The sequence below is a fragment of the Pelophylax lessonae genome, assembly GCF_965119305.1.
Source record: "Pelophylax lessonae genome assembly, chromosome: 5".
NCBI classification, from domain to species: domain Eukaryota; kingdom Metazoa; phylum Chordata; class Amphibia; order Anura; family Ranidae; genus Pelophylax; species Pelophylax lessonae.
Window position 1 is genome coordinate 322,771,383 of NC_138772.1, and position 22,408 is coordinate 322,793,790.

Sequence of the window (22,408 nt, forward strand, 5' to 3'; positions counted from 1 at the left end):
CATGGAGTTGAGTATGTAACTAATACGTAGAGCAGTGAGAATTATTGATCACAGTATGTAATGTACAGCACAGAGTACAACATGGAGTGGTGTGGACTAGGTAAAACAAAGAGTGGGGTATGTACCAAACAAATGGGAGGGGTTGGAAGTCTCAGGAGCTAACACAGGAGGTAGGTTAGACTTTTAAGGAACATCAGACAGAAGAGAGATTTGGAGGAACTGTATACAGTGAGTATTACATTGGTGCCTAAATCAGGAAAATACTTCTTGTGTCCCCTTGGCAAGCAATGTAGGCTACTGCTGTCTTGTTGTCAATCAACTTCACTCAGGCCATCTTGAAAAAGATCCTGAAAGGCTTGCAATGCTAGAAAAGGCTCCCTTCCATTCAAGATGATTGGGAAGTTAAAAGAAGCACATTGGCGATGTCCAAAATTTTCAGTTCTTGTTGAATTTGTATAGGCACAAGATTTTCTGATTAATAGACAGCCCAGCTCAGACTAAAGAAGGCAAATTGACATGCCCTCATGTGCCACCTGGCCTAAGTTAGCACCACTGCCAACAAGATCTTTAAAAGATTCCTGGAGCTGTGCCAAATCTGTAAAAGGCAGACACCTAAACTGGAATGGACATCTGGCCACCACAAATCCCACATGCTTCTTCTGGTGCTCAGAACTGATTAGTACATAGAGGTACGAGTCGGCAGGTTGATTGACACTAATTGAGCCTCCAGCTGAACTATACCTGTGACTGTCCTGTATGGACTCTATCTTGAACCTCTTGGTGTGTATGTACACATTTGATACCTTCAAACTGAAACAGGCCAGAAGGCTTCTGCCTTAGGAACTAGAAAAAGATGATTCTATGTTTCTGGCATCGCTGGCATGATGGCCTTGTAGCAGTATAAATCCTTAAATGTAATCTTGCAAACATTTTCTTTTCTGAGATCTGTTGGTCATGAATGAAATGGATTCAGTGGTCAGCTCTAGAATTCTCCATTGTACTTCCTTCTGTCTTCTTTGATTGTCGTCAAAACCCTGCAGAACGAGGCTACAATCATCATCATCTTCACTCAGGCCTCCTGGCCGAAACTAGAAGACACTATTGGGACGCACCTTCAAAAGACTTTCCAGCCTACTTTGTTCAGCGTTTGACCAAACAATAACCTCCCATTATAGGAAATGTTGAAGGTATGTCTGGAAGTTCCATCTGCCCTCCAGTGGAGTAACCACAATGCTCTCATGGCTGTGACTGAGTGTGCCAGTGCTTGTACTAGGTTTATCAAAGCCTCCAACAAAAGTCAGCTGCCAGGTTCAACTCCTCCAGAAACTGTGCCAAATCTTGCAGTTTCCAGTCTTGAATTTAATGCCATTTCTAAACAGTTTATATATCAAAGTTAACGCTGTTGGTTGACAGGCAAAACCTGTCACTGTATAGATTCTCTACAAGCCTAATGGCCAGATCACCACAATTTCTGAGTTCCAGATGTGGTTCTGAGTGTTTTTGATGCATTCTGATACTTTCCAGATGTGTTCTATACAGAAACAATGTAACATTTTACTTTGACTTCACTAGACTGCACTGGTGTGAACTAGGTCAATGAATCCAAATTAAACACTGTCCATGCATTCTTGACTGCATGCATCTGGTGTAACCAAGTCCATTTAACCATCCATAGGATCTTCAACAATTTCCCAATTTCTCTTTGGGATTATTTAAGTATTCTGTAAAGGCAACTGAGTTTTTTTAAAAGGCAAAGACATTTGATGCACCAGACCTAGAGGGCAGCATCCACCTCTGGAAGTGTAATGCATAAAAATCGATCTTATTTGGATAAGGCTTAGAGAACCTGTTACTTTAAATTGGTCTTCTGATGATGTCTCTGCCATCCTTCATCAACAAGCTCTTTACGCTCTGTCATTATGGGAAAAGAAGGCCCTTGGAAATATCTGCATGCTTTGTGGTGGTAGGGCATCTAGCCCCTCATACTAAAGGAGCCAATGAGATTGAAATCTTAAGTATGTGCACCTGACCTTTCTTCATCCATCTTTCAACTCTTAGGCTCTTTTTTTTTATTGTGTGGCATGGATATTTGCAGCATACTTTCTGCAATAAATCTTGTTAAGAACTAAAATCAGGCAGGCTCTCGCGCTAATAAATCAGGTCCTGCTTCCAACTACTGTGTACAAAAGTGAAGCAATCAACAAATGGTGCCGCAGCTTTAAAAATAAATCAATATACAATAGTGATCAAAATATTCCGCTAGTTGCACAAAAAAATATATATAAACGTGTGTGCATTCAAACACTGTGAAATGAATCAAGAGTAAAATGACCAGCAAAAGTAACTTCCACTGTGAAAAATCATTAAACCATAGTAAACAAGTGGAAAATAGTCAGTTTCCACTGTGAAAAATTATATTTCTCTTACGTCCTCCGACAGTCGCCGCCACTTCATAAGCTTCACTAATGGGTAATTGACCTTTGCTCCGCAGGAGTAGCTAGGCAACAAGATTTGTTAATATCAAAGCTTTTAGCATATCACACCCCTAGGGGGTGGTCCCCTCAGTCAATACCTCCCTGCTTCCTGCATTCTCAACTCAGTTTCTAATGCCTAGCTTAGGAGTAGCTGGCTGATCCTGTGCTGGGGCTTTCAGTCTCAGCCTTCTATCCTCTTTTTGATTTTATTTTGAGTATTTTTCTCTTTCTTTTACTTAGCTGTTCTTTTTCTCAGCATTAGTTTAGTTTCTTCGGATGAAGATGATCATGCGGAGCTGGGTCTCGGACTGGCCACCCTGGATGCCAGGGTTCAGGGCCAGGGGCTTCCCAGCCTGCCATCGAGCGTTCAGCTCAGGTTTCCCTGGCATATTGAACGACCCATCCCTGTTCGCTGCAGGGATGCTGTCTGTGAGGTGGCTACCTCACCGGACGCCATTTGCGGTTTCGCACCGCAGTTCCACTGCGTCCTGGCTGCGACACTCCCTGTCCTCAGTGCAGCGGTTTGGTCGCTGGAGAAGGCTCCCCACGCCATCCGGACTGGTAAGTGCAATTCTATGTGGGGACCTGTCTGTTTTGGGTGTCAGTCTGTGACTGTGTGACCCTGCATGTCTGTGTATCTGCTGAGCTCCCTGTCAGATTCCTGTGTGGAATAGCTGCCTTTCTGTGGGCTGCGGGGGGGGGGGGGCTCTCCCGCTCTGCTATGTGAGAGTATGGGGCAGACTGGGTTTGGACATGCTGTGCGGCGGCGTCCCGCCATTTTTTGCGGCAAATTATGGTGACCGGCCCTGTGTGGTACGGCGCGGTGTTTGGCGCCAAACGCTGCCATTTTGGCGGCGATGGATCATACAGCCACATGTCGGCGCCATTTTCTCATTGCCTAAAATGCCTCAGCCGAGCGGCCATGTTTGTGTAGCCTGCATAGGCTTTATAGGGCGGTCAGTCATTGCATCACTTCCTTTTGCTCTGGAACAGCGACCGGTGGCAGCAGCCTGTGTGGTCTCTCCAGGTTTTTACCTTTCCTTTTTCCTGTATTTCCTTGCTCAGTGTCCTTATCCCTGTGGGGGTCGGTACATACAGTAGTGTGCGGTGGGCTACGCTCGCCGCAGTCTTAAAGGGGCAGTCCTCCTTTTTCAATTATTGCTGGGGCATGGATTCTCAGGATTGCAAGTTTCCTCCCACCTTGGTGGGGGGCCAAGGGGCTGCTGCATCCCCCGAGGGGGCTGATCTGGCTGCTATTGTGGCGAACCTGGCTTCTCAGGTGCAGATGCTAATGGCTGATCGATCCGCAAAACGGCCCAGATTGTCTATTTCCTCTGATTCAGAGGGCGATGGGGCTGCTATGGCTGGAGTGCCCTTCTCAGGGTCTCGCTCATCTCTGGACCTTGGGGGGTCTGAGGGGGAGGCTGAGGTAGAAGGGGTTGATAATTCTCCCCCTGGCTCGCCTGAAGAGCTTGCACTCATGGATGAGTTGGTTGCTTCTATCAAGGAAACACTGCGTTTGCAGGATGAACCATGTCCTCCTGCTTTGATGTCCTCTTATGGGACGCAAAGGAAACGCAAAACAGCGCAGGTTTTTCCCTGCCCTGCGGAATTTCAGCGCGCTGTTGATGAGCAATGGCGCAATTTAAAGAAGCCATTTACTGTGCCGAGTAAGTTCAAGCTGCGTTATCCCTTTACACCCACCACTGATGAGCGTTGGTGTGTGCCGCCTCAGGTGGATCACGCGTTGGCGGTTTTGAATAAATCCACTGCGATCCCTGCTGAGGATACCCCGGTGTTCCGGGACCCTACGGACAGGAGATTGGAGTCTCTTGCCCGTCATGCTTATACGGTTGCTGGTTCTATGCTGAAGCCTATTTTTGCTTCCATTTGGCAGCCCAGGCTATTGCGGATTGGGCGCAGGTGCTCAGGCGCACCCTGGTGGCTGACTCTGCTCCACCGACAACATTGGCTTTGGTGGATCAAATTCATCAGGGTGTCATGTATTTGTGCGATGCGGACTTGGATTTAGTCCCTTTTGGCTGCACGCCTCTCAAGTGTGGCGGTATTGAACCGTCGCCTGATATGGCTAAAATGTTGGTCGGTTGACCAATCATCTCGCAAGACTTTAGCTAATTTGCCCTACATGGGATCTCGCCTTTTTGGCGAGTCTTTGGATACTCTGATAAAGGGAATTTCCGGGGGTAAGAGCACTGTCTTACCCCAAACTCACAAGAATAAGTTTGTTCGCGGTAAGAAGAATACTTCGTTTAGGCCCTCTCGGGGGTCTTTTCGTGCCTTTCGGTCGCAATATAAGGGCAAGCCCTTCAAGGGCCAAGGCTCCCAGAAAAAGCTGTGGGCGGGTAAGCAGAAATCTGGCCAGTCCGGGTCCGCTGCCCATGCCAATTCGGCCTGAAGGGGCGCCCTCACCCGGTTCCGGGGTGGGGGGACGTTTGCTCGGTTTTCTTCAACCTTGGCTGGCCCGCATTCGGGACAGGTGGGTTCAGGAAATCGTTCGATCTGGATACAAGATCGAGTTTCTCTCTCGGCCGGCGAGCAGATTTTTTCCCTCAAATCTTCAGCGGTCTCCGGAGCGTTTGCAGGATCTGCACCTGGCGGTGCGGGACCTGCGGGCCCAGGGAGTGGTGGTTTCGGTACCTCATCGGGACAGATTTCGGGGGTTCTATTCCAATCTGTTCACTGTGCCCAGAAAGGAGGGCAAGGTACGTCCAATTTTGGACTTAAAAGCTCTGAACCGCTTTGTGCGGGTTCGCAAGTTCCGCATGGAATCCCTGCGCTCAGTGGTGGCTGCCCTGGTTCCGGGGGAATTCATGGCCTCCATCGACTTGAAGGATGCGTACCTTCACATCCCCATTTTCGAGGGTCACCAGAGGTACCTTCGATTCGCCATTGCGGAGGATCATTACCAATTTGTGGCGTTACCCTTTGGTCTCGCTTCGGCTCCGCGGGTTTTCACCAAGGTGCTTGCGCCGGTCCTGGCTTTGTTGAGAGCCCAGGGCATCTCTGTCCTGGGGTATCTGGACGATATCTTGATTCGGTTTGCGACCAGTCAGGGCCTGGTGAACGACCTGTCCATCACGATGCAGACTCTGCAGGAGTTCGGTTGGACGATAAATTTTCCAAAGTCAACGCTGTGTCCGTCGGCTCGTCTCCCCTACGTGGGGATGATCCTGGACTCTGTTCAAGCGAAGGTCTTCCTGCCGGAAGACAAGCTTCGGACACTTCAGAACGAAGTCAGGTCCCTCAGGGACAATCGGTGCTCATCCCTCCGGACGTGTATGAGGTGTCTGGGATTGATGGTCTCGGCTTTCGAGGCGATTCCCTTCGCCCAGTTTCACACGCGGGATCTTCAGGCGGAGATCCTGGCCAAGTGGGACGGGCGTCCGCAGTCTCTGGATCTACGGATTTCATTGAGCCGCCTCACCCGAAGGGGTCTTTTATGGTGGCTCCAGTCCCCGGCGGTGTCGGGGGGCAAGTCTTTTCGTCCTTTGTCGTGGACGGTAATCACCACGGATGACAGCCTGTCGGGCTGGGGTGGTGTTCTGGGCGTTCTGTCCGCCCAGGGAACTTGGTCGGAGGAGGAATCCTCCCTTCTGATCAACATTCTGGAATTGCGAGCGAAAAATCTCTGCCTTCTGCGTTGGACGGACAGGCTTCAGGGCCGTCCGGTTCGGGTGCAGACGGACAATGCCACAACGGTGGCCTACATCAACCACCAAGGGGGCACCAGGAGTGCCCGAGCGGCTCGGGAAGTAGCCGACATTCTGTCTTGGGCCGAGACGCACGTCCCGGCGATATCTGCAGTTCACATTCCGGGGGTGGAGAACTGGCAGGCGGATTATCTGAGCCGCCAGACCCTGGACCAGGGGGAATGGTCCCTTCACCCGGATGTCTTTCAGATGTTGTGCGCGAAGTGGGGTTCCCCATATGTGGACCTGTTCGCGTCTCGTCTAAACAACAAGGTGGAAAGGTTCGTGGCAAGGACGCGCGATCCTCGGGCAGACGCCTCAGACGCGTTAGTGGCGCCCTGGCATCAGTATCGTCTGATGTATGCCTTTCCACCGATTCAGCTGCTGTCCAGGCTCCTTCGCAGGTTGGCCTCGGAACCGCACACAGTGATTCTGGTGGCGCCAGACTGGCCTCGCCGGTCTTGGTACGCAGACCTCGTGAATCTTGTGGTCGACGCTCCGTGGCGTCTGCCTCTTCGAGAAGATCTCCTGTCTCAAGTACTGATATTCCATCCTGCTTTACAGTCGCTGGCTTTAACAGCCTGGCTGTTGAAAGCCAGGTCCTGAAGGATAGGGGTCTCTCCCCTGAGGTCATTCCCACTTTGATCAAGGCTAGAAAAGCCTCTTCGGGGAAGATTTACTATCGTACTTGGAAGGCGTATTTTGCCTGGTGTGAGTCCAGGGGGTTTTCCCCTCGCTCATACTCGGTATCGAGAGTGTTGGCTTTCCTTCAAACGGGCGTGGACCAGCGTTTGGCGTTGGCCACGATTAAGGGTCAGATTTCTGCGCTGGCCGTTCTTTTTCAACGCCCTGTGGCATCTAATTCTTTGGTTAGCACCTTTGTTCAAGGGGTGCGACACTTGGCCCCTCCTCGGAGGGACCCTTTACCTCCATGGGACTTGAACCTTGTTCTGTCCGTATTGCAGCATGCTCCCTTTGAGAAGATCAGGGAGATCTCGTTGTCTCTGTTGTCCTTAGAAGGTTGCTTTTTTGGTGGCGATCACTTCGGCTCGCAGGGTATCGGAGCTGGCGGCCTTGTCCTGCAGCTCTCCCTACTTGGTGATTCACTTGGATAAGGTGGTCTTACGACCTAACCCTTCTTTTCTTCCGAAGTGGATCTCGGAATTTCACCTCAATGAGGACATTGTCTTACCTTCGCTTTGCGCGAAGCCTAAGCATCCAAAGGAGGTGGCTTTGCATTCCTTGGATGTGGTTCGGGCGATCAGAGTTTACCTGTCGTCGACGAAATCCTTTCGCAAGTCGGATTCTCTATTTGTCCTTCCAGAGGGACCTCGGAAGGGCATGGCAGCGTCGGCTGCGACCATCGCCAAATGGATCAGACAGACCATTGTGCAAGCCTATGCTTTGAAGGGGAAGGTTCCTCCTTTCCCTGTGAAGGCGCACTCTACCAGGTCTCTGAGTACGTCTTGGGCCTATCGTCATCAGGCTTCTGTGGCCCAGGTGTGTAAGGCGGCGACTTGGTCGTCCCTTCACACCTTCTCAAAATTTTACAAGGTGGATGTTCAGGCATCGGCAGATGCTTCCTTTGGCCGTAAAGTTCTTAGTGCGGCAGTGCCTTAGGGTCCCTTGTTTGGGTCCTTGGCTGTTGGGGTGTTTTTACCCCTAGGTTCCTTGTTCTTCCTGGGTTGTTGCTCCTGTTGAGCTTGTTTTTCCTGTTGCCCAGTTGGTTCTCTTACTTTGGTAAGGTTCTTTTTTCTGATGTGGGTACTGCGTTGCTTTAGGCGCGGCTACGTTTTTCCCACCCCTCATGTCTACACTGCTCTGGGACGTCCCCATTAGTGAAGATTATGAAGTGGCGGTGACTGTCGGAGGACGTAAGAGAAAACTGAATTTTTGTAAAATCTTACCGTAAAATTCCTTTCTCTGAGTCCTCCGACAGTCGCCGCCCCCGCCCCTCTTTTGGGGTTTGTTTATGTACTCTACTGCTATGCTACTGAAACTGAGTTGAGAATGCAGGAAGCAGGGAGGTATTGACTGAGGGGACCACCCCCCAGGGGTGTAATATGCTAAAAGCTTTGATATTAACAAATCTTGTTGCCTAGCTACTCCTGCGGAGCAAAGGTCAATTACCCATTAGTGAAGATTATGAAGTGGCGGCGACTGTTGGAGGACTCAGAGAAAGGAATTTTACGGTAAGATTTTACAAAAATTCCGTTATAATATAAACAGATCTTATCCACTAGTGCAGTGTTCACAGATTATCTCTCTCTGGGTTCACATTCAGTATGTTGAATATGAAGGCTGAAAGTAGTAAATCGTTTTCTACGGATTCCTCTGTGTTTACCTGCTTAACACCTTAGAGCCAACAGGAATGAAGATAGAATTAGATCTGAATTGCTTCATCAGCGATTATTAGGAGCAATCGGATCTAATTTTGTGCAAGAGAGGATTGCCTAATCAAAGGAGTGTCGGTGTTACCCTTGTCCTCATTGCCACAGTGGGATATGTATGCGCAGATGGCCTTTTCCATGAGAATGGAAGGCAAATAGCTGGGGTGAGTTGCTGGGCTGATGGGTGTGCAGCACGGAGGTGGTGGATCTCTCTGGTGTCTCTTTAATCAGCACACAACAGGATTTCATCTGGTCATCCGATTATCACTATTGTTTAATGATCTGTGAACACTGCACTAGTGGATGAGAACTGTTTATATTATATATAATATTTCACCCATTGGAGTTACACACAGTGGACTATTTTTCACTTGTTTATTATGGTTTAATGATTTTTCACAGTGGAAGTTACTTTTGCTGGTCATTTTACTCTTGATTCATTTCAGTGTTTGAATGCACACACATGTTTATATACAGCTGCAAGAAAAAGTATGTGAACCTTTTGGAAGGATATGGATTTCTGCACAAATTGGTCATAAAATGTGATCTGATCATCATCTTAAGTCACTACACTAGACAATCACAGTCTGCCTAAACTAATAACGCACAAAGAATGAAATGTTGCCATGTTTTTATTGAACACACCATGTAAACATTCACAGTGCAGGTGGAAAAGTATGTTAACCCTTGGATTTAATAACTGGTTGAACCTCCTTTGGCAGCAATAACTTCAACCAAACATTTCCTGTAGTTGTAGATCAGACGTGCAGAACGGTCAGGAGTAATTCTTGACCATTCCTCTTTACAGAACTGTTTCAGTTCAGCAATATTCTTGGGATGTCTGGTGTGAATCACTTTCTTGAGGTCATGCCACAGCATCTCAATCGGGTTGAGGTCAGGACTCTGACTGGGTCACTTCAGAAGGCGTATTTTCTTCTGTTTAAGCCATTCTGTTGTTTTACTTCTATGCTTTGGGTCATTGTCCTGTTGCAACACCCATCTTCTGTTGAGCTTCAGCTGGTAGACAGATGGCCTTAAGTTCTCCTGCAAAATGTCTTGATAAACTTGGGAATTCATTTTTCCTTCAATAATAGCAATCCTTCCAGGCCCTGAGGCAGAAAAGCAGCCCCAAACCATGATGCCCCACCACCATACCACAGTTGGGATGAGGTTTTGATGTTGGTGTGCTGTGCCTCTTTTTCGCCACACATAGTGTTGTGTGTTTCTTCCAAACAACTCAACTTTGGTTTCATCTGTCCACGGAATATTTTGCCAGTACTGCTGTGGAACATACAGGTGCTCTTGTGCAAACTGTAAATGTGCAGCAATGTTTTGTTTGGATAGCAGTGGCTTCCTCTGTGGTATCCTCCCATGAAATCCATTCTTGTCTAGTGTTTTACGTATTGTAGATTCGCTAACAGGGATGTTAGCATTTGCCAGTGACTTTTGTAAGTCTTTAGCTGACACTAGGATTCTTATTCACCTCATTGAGCAGTCTGCGATGTGCTCTTGCAGTCATCTTTACAGGACGGCCAATCCTAGGGAGAGTAGCAGCAGTGCTGAACTTTCTCCATTCATAGCCAATTTGTCTTACCGTGGACTGAACAGCAAGGCTTTTGGAGATACTTTTATAACCCTTTCCAGCTTTATGCAAGTCAACAATTCTTAATCGTAGGTTTTCTGAGAGCTCTTTTGTGCGAGGCATCATTTACATCAGGCAATGCTTCTTGTGAAAAGCAAACCCAGAACTGGTGTGTTTTTTTTTATAGGGCAGCTGTAACCAACACCTCCAATCTCATCTCATTGATTGGACTCCAGTTGGCTGACATCTCACTCCAATTAGCTCTTGGAGATGTCATTAGTCTAGGGTTCACATACTTTTTCCACCTGCACTGTGAATGTTTACATGGTGTGTTCAATAAAAACATGGCAACATTTCATTCTTTGTGTGTTATTAGTTTAAGCAGACTGTGATTGTCTATTGTTGTGACTTAGATGATGATCAGATCACATTTTATGACCAATTTGTGCAGAAATCCATATCATTCCAAAGGGTTCACATACTTTTTCTTGCAGCTGTATTTTTTTTTTTTTGCGTGGCTAGTGGGATATTTTGACCACTATTGTATACTTTCTGCTATAGCCTCCCCAATAGGGCTTAGAATTTTGCACATCCTTGAGGCATTCTGTGCAATTTTCATTTCTCAGTCACTGCAGACTGCATGCAGGCCCAAAATGCACCCTGAGCTGGCCGAGGCAATTCCTATCATGCTGACAAAAACGCACGGGGAGCCAGTGCCTAATGGCGTGCTTGGGGAGCATGAAAGCTGCCCTGTGGAGGACTCCATGGGATGTGGATTGTCCTGGGCAGGAGAAGATGATCTTTGGCGGGTCTTATGTTTCTTGGAGCATTTGCGTTCAGGGTTTCTGCTCCTTAAATAATGCAAAACATAATTTTTTGCAGTCCTTGAGCACTCTTTTAAATACCATTCCCACGTTGCCCCCTCCTACCTTTGCTAGTCTTCTGTGCCAATAACAGGTGCTCATATTTGCACAAAATATATGGAGAAAATCCAGTGGTGGGATTCAAAAATTTTAGTAACCAGTGCCGACTTTCCCAGCAGAATGACCAGCGTGCCCCCTTTCAATGCACAGTGACCAGCGTGCCCCCTTTCAATGCACAGTGACCAGCGCAGCGTGCCCCCCTTTCAATGCAGAGAGACCAGCGTGCCCCCTTTCAATGCACAGTGCCCACAGCATTGCCCCCAACCATTGCAGAGTGCCACGGTATTGCCCACAATCATTGCAGAGCGCCACAGTATTGCCCGCAATCATTGCAGAGTGCCCACAGCATTGCCCCAATCACTGCAGAGTGAACACAGCATTGCCCCCAATCATTGCAGAGTGCCCACAGCATTGCCCCCAATCATTGCAGAGTGCCCACAGCATTGCCCCCAACCATTGCAGAGTGCCACAGTATTGCCCGCAATCATTGCAGAGTGCCCACAGCATTGCCCCCAATCACTGCAGAGTGAACACAGCATTGCCCCCAATCATTGCAGAGTGCCCACAGCATTGCCCCCAATCACTGCAGAGTGCCCACAGCATGCCTGCAATCATTGCAGAGTGCCCACAGCATTGCCCCCAATCATTGCAGAGTGCCACAACATTGCCCGCAATCATTGCAGAGTGCCCACAGCATTGCCCGCAATCATTGCAGAGTGCCCACAGCATTGCCCCCAATAATTGCAGAGCGCCACAGCATTGCCCTCAATCATTGCAGAGTGCCCGCAATCATTGCAGAGTGCCACAGTATTGCCCGCAATCATTGCAGAGTGCCCACAACATTGCCCCCAATAATTGCAGAGTACCCACAGCATTGCCCCCAATAATTGCAGAGCGCCACAGCATTGCCCCCAATAATTGCAGAGTGCCCACAGCATTGCCCCCAATAATTGCAGAGCGCCCACAGCATTGCCCTCAATCATTGCAGAGTGCAACAGCATTGCCCCCAATCATTGCAGAGTGCCCACAGCATTGCCCCCAATCATTTTTCTAGAGCTTTTTTTTTTTAATACATCCATTAAATTGTACTTACTTTTGTACTACTAGTCACTGTCACTCTGTGTCACAGATCACAGTCACTGACTGCTCACTGCTCAGATTCTTCTCCTTGGACCTTGTTCGGTGCTGGCTGCTTGGAGAGAAGCTGCTGGAGCCTGGAGTGAGGAGGTGGGTGGAGCCAGGCAGCGCGCGAGGAAGGACTCGGAGGTTCCGCTGTGGATGCTGGGGCATCGCTCTCCTCCACTCCTTAGACCGGCGACGAGGTGACGTCACTGGTTGCTAGACGCCAATCGGCGGTGCACTCACTGTGCACTCACTGCGGGCGGGCCACGGCTGCTGTACAGGCCAGCGGCGCGGCGGCGGGACTATAAGAGAAGCTTTTAGCTCCGCCGCGCTGCTGGCCTGTTCCTGCTGGGGAGAAAGGACCATGGACTGGAGAGTTACACAGTAAGTGCCATGGGTAATATTTTTTTCGGGGGGTGCAATTGACCCGATGCCCCCCCCCTGGATTCGCCACTGGTGGAGGCAGGGACTGGGAGGCGGCCTGGCTGGAGGAGAAGAGGCTCAGATTCAGAAGGCCTGGTGACGTCACTGGTTGCTAGATGCTAGGCGGCCTCTAGCCTAGCAACCAGTGCTCCCGGCAGAGAGAGAGAGCGCCGCCGCAGCCACAGACAGGACAGTCATGATTCAGACAGAGGCAGAGAGAGCAGTGCCGCAGCCAGGACACAGAGGACAGATCACAGATGGTTAGTAGCAGTAAGCCGGTTCTGCGAACTGCCACATGTTTAGTAACCGGTTCTGTAGAACCGGTGAGAACCGGCTGAATCCCACCACTGAGAAAATCATATTACCTCTCACCAAAAAACATGTACACTGTCTCATCTGACTTCATCCACTTAGTTCAGAAGTAGCAGCAGGTAAGTCTAGGCAGCCCTTCTGGAGGCAGACAGCAGGCATCGTCGGAGTCTGAGACAAAACTAGTCAGACCATCAAACCCACAGGAGTATAGAGCATAGCACGGGAACCAGGACAGCACAGCCAGAGGCAGACAGGAGACACATTCAGAATCTGAGGAAAAAAAAACAAAAACAGACGGTGTAATCCCAAGGAACAACACACTGCACAGCAGGGAGCAACAGCAAAAAGTCTTTACCTGGCAGGATGGCAGAGTGGGAGATAAGTCCTTTCCTCTGCAGACTTCCAGGACTGTTTACACCATTGCTTGGCACCTGACGGATATCCATCCCGTGCTGCCCATCTCCCTGCTCCCTGTGACATCATCCACAGTCACTCTCAGGCTGAAAATAAGCCAGGAGAGCAGTGCAGTGCACTGCATATACAAGACAGGAAAAAACTCAAGGGAGAGGCAATGACAGAGGCAGGCAGATCTTTTATTATACCACACCTGCACAAAATCGATGCTGTTTAAGCATAATTTGCCTGCAGCCCAGCACACAAGGCACCCAGTTTTTAGAAAGCTTAAAGCCCCGTACACACGTACCGATCGTCGGCGAACGATCGGCCGTCTTTTGTCCCCGGGCTGTCGGTGTCTGTTGAAAAGTGCAAAGACAGCACAAGAATTTTGTCCGCCGACTGCAGAAGTGATGTCATGTAATGGTTAACTTTCCCTGTGTTTTTTCTTTTCTGAGCATGCCCAGTCTTGCAAGTCTGCGGTCTGTCGGCCAAATTCTGTACTGACTGGCGAACAATCGGCCGCTCTGGTGTCGGCATACAAAAAATTTAATGCTTGCATTACAGATTCTTGTCAGCAGAATGTGCGCTGACGGCTGTCGGAGGCATCATACTAACAAGCCTACAATCGGCAGATCGGTCGTCGGCCGAAGCTTTTCGGCCGACGATCGGTACGTGTGTACGGCCTTTACTTCCAGCATTCTGGGTCTTCCAACTCCATGAGAGGCTGAACATGGAGGGGTAGGTTTGGCAGGGGGAATATACTTGCAGCAATCAAAGTACTTACCAACTGTAATCATCAGGTTGCCTGGAGCATGTCCAAAAAAGAAAAACACTTCAGTTGGGGAGGGGCTGTCTTTTATTTAGCTAGGAAAAGGTGGTCCTATGGGCTCCAGAGGAGGTGTTAACCCATTGTGTGTTGATGTGAGGTAGGCCAGGAAATTAATGTAGAGTCTATGGCCAACAGTCTGGTTGCAGGATTGTTGCAAGAAAATGTAAGACATACTCAATTTAAACCAGTCTCCACATTTTATCCCCATTAGGTAAAAGGCAATCATCCCTGCCTTCTACGAGGGGGTATTTAGCCAATTCAAAAACATGTGCGCCAAGAAAAACAGAATCCCTCCTGACTCTGATCTTCTTCATGGCCCGCTTGACAACATCAATACAGAACGCAGGGGTCATTATTAGATAAGCCGACAAAGGCGGGAGTCTGGTCATACAGGACAGGGATGTATAAGTGAAGCTTTGAGACTCATGGGTGATCGTGACACCTATGAAGTGCTTCCCTGTGACCCAGTTTTGCAATATAAGAAGGATATCAAGGGTCTACTAGATACAGAACTAGCTGATGGCATTTTAACCTAGGATGAATATTATTATTTGTACAAGAAACATCCAGCCACCCCTTATTTTTATCACATCCCTAAGATTCACAAAGACTCAGTCAACCCCCTGGGGCACCCCATTATAGCAGGCATGGAGAGTCTTACCAGTAACCTAGGTTAATATATTGATTTTTTTTTCTCACAGGATATAGTTATCCATCTCCCTTCCTATGTGAAGGATTCCAGACATATGCTGGAAATCTTGTCCAACTATTCATGGCAACATGGCTACAGGTGGCTCTCTCTGGATGTAGCTTCATTATATACATCTATCAAGCACGAATTCAGGCTAAGGGCCATTGAACATTTTTTTTATCTAAGGATCAGGCATTCCATTATAAGCAAGCACAATTCCTGTTTGATTGCATAGAATTTGCCCTCAAACACAACTTTTTATTTCTAGGCAAACATTACAGATGAACTCAGGGCACGGTTATGGGGGCTAGGTTCACCCCAGTTATGCAAACTTTTTATGGGGTACTGGGAATATCTCTCTATCTGGACCCTCAACCCATTTGGGGCGAACCTGGTCCTTTACGCCAGGTACATTGATGACTTTTTGACCATGGGACTGACTTCCAACTTAAAGGATTTCTGGAACACTGTATGAAGAACCCATTTGACATCTCCTTTAGGCATGTCATCAATGAAAGATTTCTAGTTTTCCTAGATTTGGATTTAAGATCCACCCCATTTTGTCCAGGACACATTTCAAACCTAATGCTAGGAATTTGTATTTACACGCAAAGAGTAATCATCACCCCCAGTGGATTAGAAATGTTCCTTTTGGTCAGTTTTGTAGACTTGTACATGTACATTAGAACAGGACTATGTGGAGCAGGGATTGATTCTCAAACAGAAATTTAAAGAGAAGGGGTACTCACACAGCCACATTGAGGAGGCCTACCATAAGTATTTAGTACTCTATGCAGAGAATATTAACAATAGTGGTCCTTCTAAATCTTCTGATGATTTTGTTTGAAAGAATAAGAGCAAATCAGCTGTATGATTCTGTACCTGATACAACAGCAAAGCGTGGGAAATACAACATATTCTTAAGAAGAACTGGAACATTCTCAGAGACATCTTACCAGATAAACCTTATGTCATCTTTAGGAAACCACAGGATCTGAAAAGTCTGGTGGCCCCAAGCAGGGTTCAGAAGGCGAAAGATCTTTGGATAGTAGTCAGACAGTGTGGACCTCCATATTTGATCAGAAAGGGAGCTATAAGTGTGGGATCCACAATTGTGGTACATGTAGTCTCATGTTGCATCGTAAATGTCACATTGCACACATGGGTGGGAGATTCTATCCCATCAAGCAATTTATCAACTGTGGCACCTCCTATGTGGTTTACGGTCTTCTCTGTGCTTGCGGCTTACTGTACGTAGGTTGCACATCCAGACCTTTGAGGGTTCGTATTGGAGACCATAAGGGCAATATCCACCATAACAGAGACAACTACTCTGTGCCCCGTCATTTCAAAGAGGTACACGGTAGCAGATATTTAGGATTAAAAGTTTTTGGGATTGAAGGCCATGCCCAATGATTTGGACAATGGCAGACGACATCAGAGGTTGTGCAGGCGTGAAAGTTATTGGATTTTTACCCTGGGTTGCTTGGCACCTAAGGGCCTCAATGAGGAGCTCAAGACCCACAACCTGGTGTAACTTTCGGCCTCCAACCTCATTGGAGTGTTTACATTTTGTTCTGGGCTTCCCTTAGAACAACCCTCCCTCCCCCCAGTTTTCCATTGTTAGTTTAGGTGTTCCAAGATAATTTTTAATTTTATGTCAAAAAGTTGATAACTCTCCAGGGGCCAAGTTCAGTTGACTGTGGCGCCTGGCAGAGATATACCACAGTTTCGTTCATTCCGTTGCGTGTACATCAGTGTTGTACATTAATTATATTTTATTTTTTTCTAATTTTAAGATCACCCTTATCAGTACAATATATGAGTTTTAATTTATTAAATTATATATTTTTTTTATTGTATTTTGATGTATTTATTTCATTGCATTGTATTGTACTGAATATTTTTAATCTCCCGTCTTTTAGTTCTGTCTTGCATTGACTTTTTGATCTGTTATTACTACGTCCAATTAATGTATTTATTTCATGTCATCTTTTTCATTATAATTATTTCAATTATTACCTTTTTTTTTTTTTTGCCCCCCCCACTTTTTCTTATGTGTGTGCCCATTGGCCTTTCATGCCCGGTGCACATGCTCATGTGAAATGTCAGTGTGCACATGTGTATGCGCTTGTTTATTCGCATGTGCATTTTATGCAGTCGTGCTTGTCATGCACACATGCTTTACTTATATTTACATACTATTGTACATACTGTATATGCGCAACTACATGCTTTTCTTTCCACAGCTAAAAAGCACTCACATACAAACCGGCATATGATTACTATTTTGAATTGATCTTTTATATTCATTTATCTGTCACAGGTACAAAAAAAAAAAAAATATATATATATACACACAGTTGTGCTCATAGGTTTACATACCCTGGCAGAATTTATGATTTCTTGGCCATTTTTCAGAGAATGTGAAAGATAACACAAAAACTTTTCTTTCACTCATGGTTAGTGTTTGGCTGAAGCCATTTATTTATTTATTTAAAGCCATTTTTTTTTTTCAATCTACTGTGTATACTCTTTTTAAATCATAATGACAACAGACACTACCCAAATGTCCCTGATCAAAAGTTTACATATCCCAGTTCTTAATGCCGTGTGTTGCCCCCTTTAACATCAATGACAGCTTGAAGTCTTTTGTGGTATTTGTAGATGAGGCCCTTTACCTTCTTAGATGACCATTCTTCCTGGCAAAAAGCCTCCAGTCCCTGTAAATTCTTGGGCTGTCTTGCATGAACTGCACATTTGAGATCTCCCCAGGGTGGCTCAATGATTTTTGAGGTCAGGAGACTGAGATGACCACTCCAGAACCTTCACTTTATTATGCTGTAGCCAATGACAGGTCGACTTGGCCTTGTATTTAGGATCATTGTCATGTTGGAATGTCCAAGTACGTCCCCTGCGCAGCTTCCGGGCTGATGAATGCAAATTTTCCTCCAGTATTTTTTGATAACTTACTGCATTCATCTTGCCATTAATTCTGACTAAATTTCCTGTGCCTTTGTAGCTCACACATCCCCAAAACATCAGTGATCCACCTCCGTGTTTCACAGTAGGAATAGTGTACCTTTCATCATAGGCCTTGTTGACTCCTCTCCAAATGTAGCGTTTATGGTTGTGGCCAAAAAGCTCAACTTTGGTCTCATCACTCCAAATGACTTTGTGCCAAAAGGTTTGAGGCTTATCTCTGTGCTGTTTGGCGAATTGTAAGTGGGATACTTTGTGGTATTTTCGTAGTAATGGCTTTCTTCTGGCAACTTGTCCATGCAGCCCATCTTTTTTCAAGTGCCTCCTTATTGTGCATCTTTCTTGAAACAACCACACCACATGTTTTCAGAGAGTCCTGTATTTCACCTGAAGTTATTTGTGGGTTTTTTCTTTGCATCCCGAACAATTTTCCTTGCAGTTGTGGCTGAAATTTTAGTTGGTCTACCTGACCATGGTTTGGTTTCAACAGAACCCCTCATTTTCTATTTCTTGATTAGAGTTTGAACACTGCTGATTGGCATTCTCAATCCCTTGGATATCTTTTTATATCCCTTTCCTGTTTTATACAGTTCAACTACCTTTTTCCCGCAGATAATTTGACAATTCTTTTGCTTTCCCCATGCCTCAGAATCCAGAAACGTCAATGCAGCACTGGATGAAAGATGCAAGGGTCTGTCAGGAGTCCAGAAACTCATTGACCTTTTTATACACACACAATAATTACAAGCAAACAGATCACAGGTGAGGATGGTTACCTTTAACCACTTAAGCCCCGGAGGATTTGGCTGCTAAAAGACCAGGGGTTTTTTTGCGATTTTTTACTGCGTGACTTTGACGGACAATTGCGCGGTCGTGCAATGCTGTACCTAAACGAATTTCATGTCCTTTTTGTCCCCACAAACAGAGCTTTCTTTTGGTGGTATATGATCACCTGTGCAATTTTTTGATCATGCGCTATAAACAAAAAAAGAGCGTAATTTGTGCAAAAATAATATTTTTCACTTTTTTTTTATATGAAATTCCCCCCCAAATAAATGTAAAAATCTAAATTTTTTAACATTTTCGGCCAAATTGTTTTACGCTACATATGTTTGGTAAAAAAAATCGCAAAAAGCGTATTTTGATTGGTTTCCGCAAAAGTTATCGCGTTTACTAACAAAGGGAAAGATTTTTGTCATTTTTGGTGTTTTTTTTTTAACGAGTAATGTCGGCGATCTGCGATTTTTTTTGCGGTACTGCGACATTGCGGCGGACAGATCGGACCCTTGACTGACATTTTTGACACTTTTGGGGGTACCAGTGACATTACTGCAGTAATCAGTGCTATATATATATGCACTGTTACTGTAAAAATGACACTGGCAGGGAAGGGGTTAACTTTATTGGACAGGGAGGGGTTAAGTGTGTCCTAGGGGCGTGTTTCTAACTGTGCAGGGACATTGCTATTGGTGTAAAAACAAAGATCAACGGTCCTACATAGTAGAACCGTCTGATCTTCATTTTTACACCAGGGAGAATGACGGGCGGCTTGTTTACATAAGCCGCTCCGCCTTTCTCCCTTCACAGGAGCGATCGTAGTGTGACCGGCGGACATCGAGTCCGCCGGTCACACGCACTGACTTGTCTGTGAACGAGCCGCGGCGGGCGCGCGCCCGCCCGCCCGCAATTGGCTCGCAAGTCAGTGACAGGCGAGTGACGTACCCATACGTCACTCTGCCTGGCCGGGGCTGACCACCGCAGTATATAGTCGTGCGGCAGTCGGCAACCGGTTAATAGCCATTCAAACCCCTTTGTGTCAACTTGTGTGCATGTTATCAGGCCAAAATCACCAGGGTATGTAAACTTTTGATCCGGGTCATTTGGGTAGTTTCTGTTGTCATTATGATTTAAAAAATGTATGGTTCTATCCTTCCCTGTCTAAGGACAGTTTCCATTTACAATTTTCTCCATGTATGGGCAAAGTTCAGTCATTTGAGGTATGTTTTTTCATAGCTCTTATAGTAATTCTATGGATTTTGAATATTGTGACCACTGTAATTGCAGACAGTTGTCGCTCAATACATATGTACGTTTTCTATATTTCTCACAATATTTCTCATTAAATATAGAATGTTTACTTGTGAAAGATGTTCGTCAGGCTCCTGAAGAAGCCATTACAAGATGGTGAAACATGTTGAGCAGACATAATCAAGTTCTTTCTCCTTTCTTTTATATGTTTTAAAATAATTTATGTTTGTGTAATTGTTCCTAATAAAATGTGTCAAATTGTTTTTACAAAAAATGATTTTTTTCTCCATTATTTAATAATTATCAGCACCTTAAAAGTCCCAATACCAAACCTTGCTCTTTCTTGACTACAATTTAGGGATGTGGTGCTCTTGATAAACTCACTCTCCAGCAATATACAAATCAAAAATTTAAAAAACACAGTTGATTGATAATAAATGGCTTCAGGCAAACACTAACCATCAGTGAAAGAAATGAGTTTGTGTTATCATTCATATTCTTGGAAAAATGGCCAAGAAATCATAAATTCTGCCAGGGTATGTAAACTTATGAGCACAACTGTATGTATGTATGTGTATGTATATATATATATATATATATATATACACATATACAGTATATATATGTACAGTATCTCACAAAAGTTAGTACACCCCTCACATTTTTGTAAATATTTTATTATATCTATTTATGTGACAACACTGAAGAAATTACACTTGGCTACAATGTAAAGTAGTGAGTGTACAGCTTGTATAACAGTGTAAATTTTCTGTCCCTTTAAAATAACTCAACACACAGCTATTAATCTAAACCGCTGGCAACAAAAGTGAGTACACCCCTAAGTGAACATGTCCAAATTGGGGCCAATTAGCCATTTTTTCTCCCCGTGTCATGTGACTCATTAGTGTTACAAGGTCTCATGTGTGAATGGGGAGCAGGTGTGTTAAATTTGGTGTTAACGCTCTCACTCTCTCATACTGGTCACTGGAAGTTCAACATGGCACCTCATGGCAAAGAACTCTCTAAGGATCTGAAAAAAAGAATTGTTGCTCTGCATAATGATGGCCTAGGCCAGGGATTCCCAAACTACGGCCCTCCAGTTGTTCAGGAACTACAATTTCCATCATGCCTAGTCATGTGTGTGAATGTCAGAGATTTACAAAGCCTCATGGGATGTGTAGTTCTGCAACAGCTGCAGGACCGTAGTTTGGGAATCCCTGGCCTAGGCTATAAGAAGATTTCCAAGACCCTGAAACTGATCTGCAGCACGGTGGCCAAGACCATACAGCAGTTTAACAGGACAGGTTCCAATCAGAACAGGCCTCACCATGGTCGTCCAAAGAAGTTGACTGCACTTGCTCAGCATCATATCCAGAGGTTGCCTTTGGAAAATAGACGTATGAGTGCTGCCAGCAGTGCTACAGAGGTTGAAGGGGTGGGGGGGGGGGGTGGTCAGCCTGTCAGTACTCAGACCATATGCTGCACACTGCATCAAATTGGTCTGCATGGCTGTCGTCCCAGAAGGAAGCCTCTTCTAAAGATGATGCACAAGAAAGCCCACAAACAGTTTGCTGAAGACAATCAGACTAAGGACATGGATGACTGGAGCCTTGTCCTGTGGTCTGATTAGACCAAGATAAACTTATTTGGTTCAGATGGTGTCAAGCGTGTGTGGTGGCAACCAGGTGAGGAGTACAAAGACAATTGTGTCTTGCTACAGTCAAGCGTGGTGATGGGAGTGTCATGGTCTGGGGCTGCATGAGTGCTGCCGGCACTGAGGAGCTACAGTTCATTGAGGGAACCATGAATGCCAGCATGCACTTTGACATACTGAAGCAGAGCATAATCCCTTCCCTTCAGAGACTAGGCCACAGGGCAGTGTTCCAACATAAGGTCCCCAAGCACACCTCCAAGACGACCACTGCCTTGCCAAAGAAGCTGAGGGTAAAGGTGATGGACTGGCCAACCATGTCTCCAGACCTAAGCCCTATTGAGCATCTGTGGGGCATCCTTAAACGGAAGGTGGAGGAGTGCAAGATCTCTAACATCCACCAGCTCCGTGATGTCATCATGGAGGAGTGGAAGAGTACTCCAGTGGCAACCTGGTGAACTCCATGCCCAAGAGGGTTAAGGCAGTGCTGGAAAATAATGGTGGCCACACAAATTATTGACACTTTGGGCCCAATTTGGACATTTCCACTTAGGGGTGTACTCACTTTTGTTGCCAGTGGTTTAGCCATTAATGGCTGCGTGTGGAGTTATTTTGAGGGGACAGCAAATTTACACTGTTATACAAGCTGTACACTCACTACTTTACATTGTAGCAAAGTGTCATTTCTTCAGTGTTGTCACATGAAAAGATATAATAAAATATTTACAAAAATGTGAGGGGTATACTCACTTTTGTGAGATACTGTGTGTGTGTATATATGTGTATATATATATATATATATATATATATATATACAGCTGCAAGAAAAAGTGAACCCTTTGGAATGATATGGATTTCTGCACAAATTGGTCATAAAATGTGATCTGATCATCAT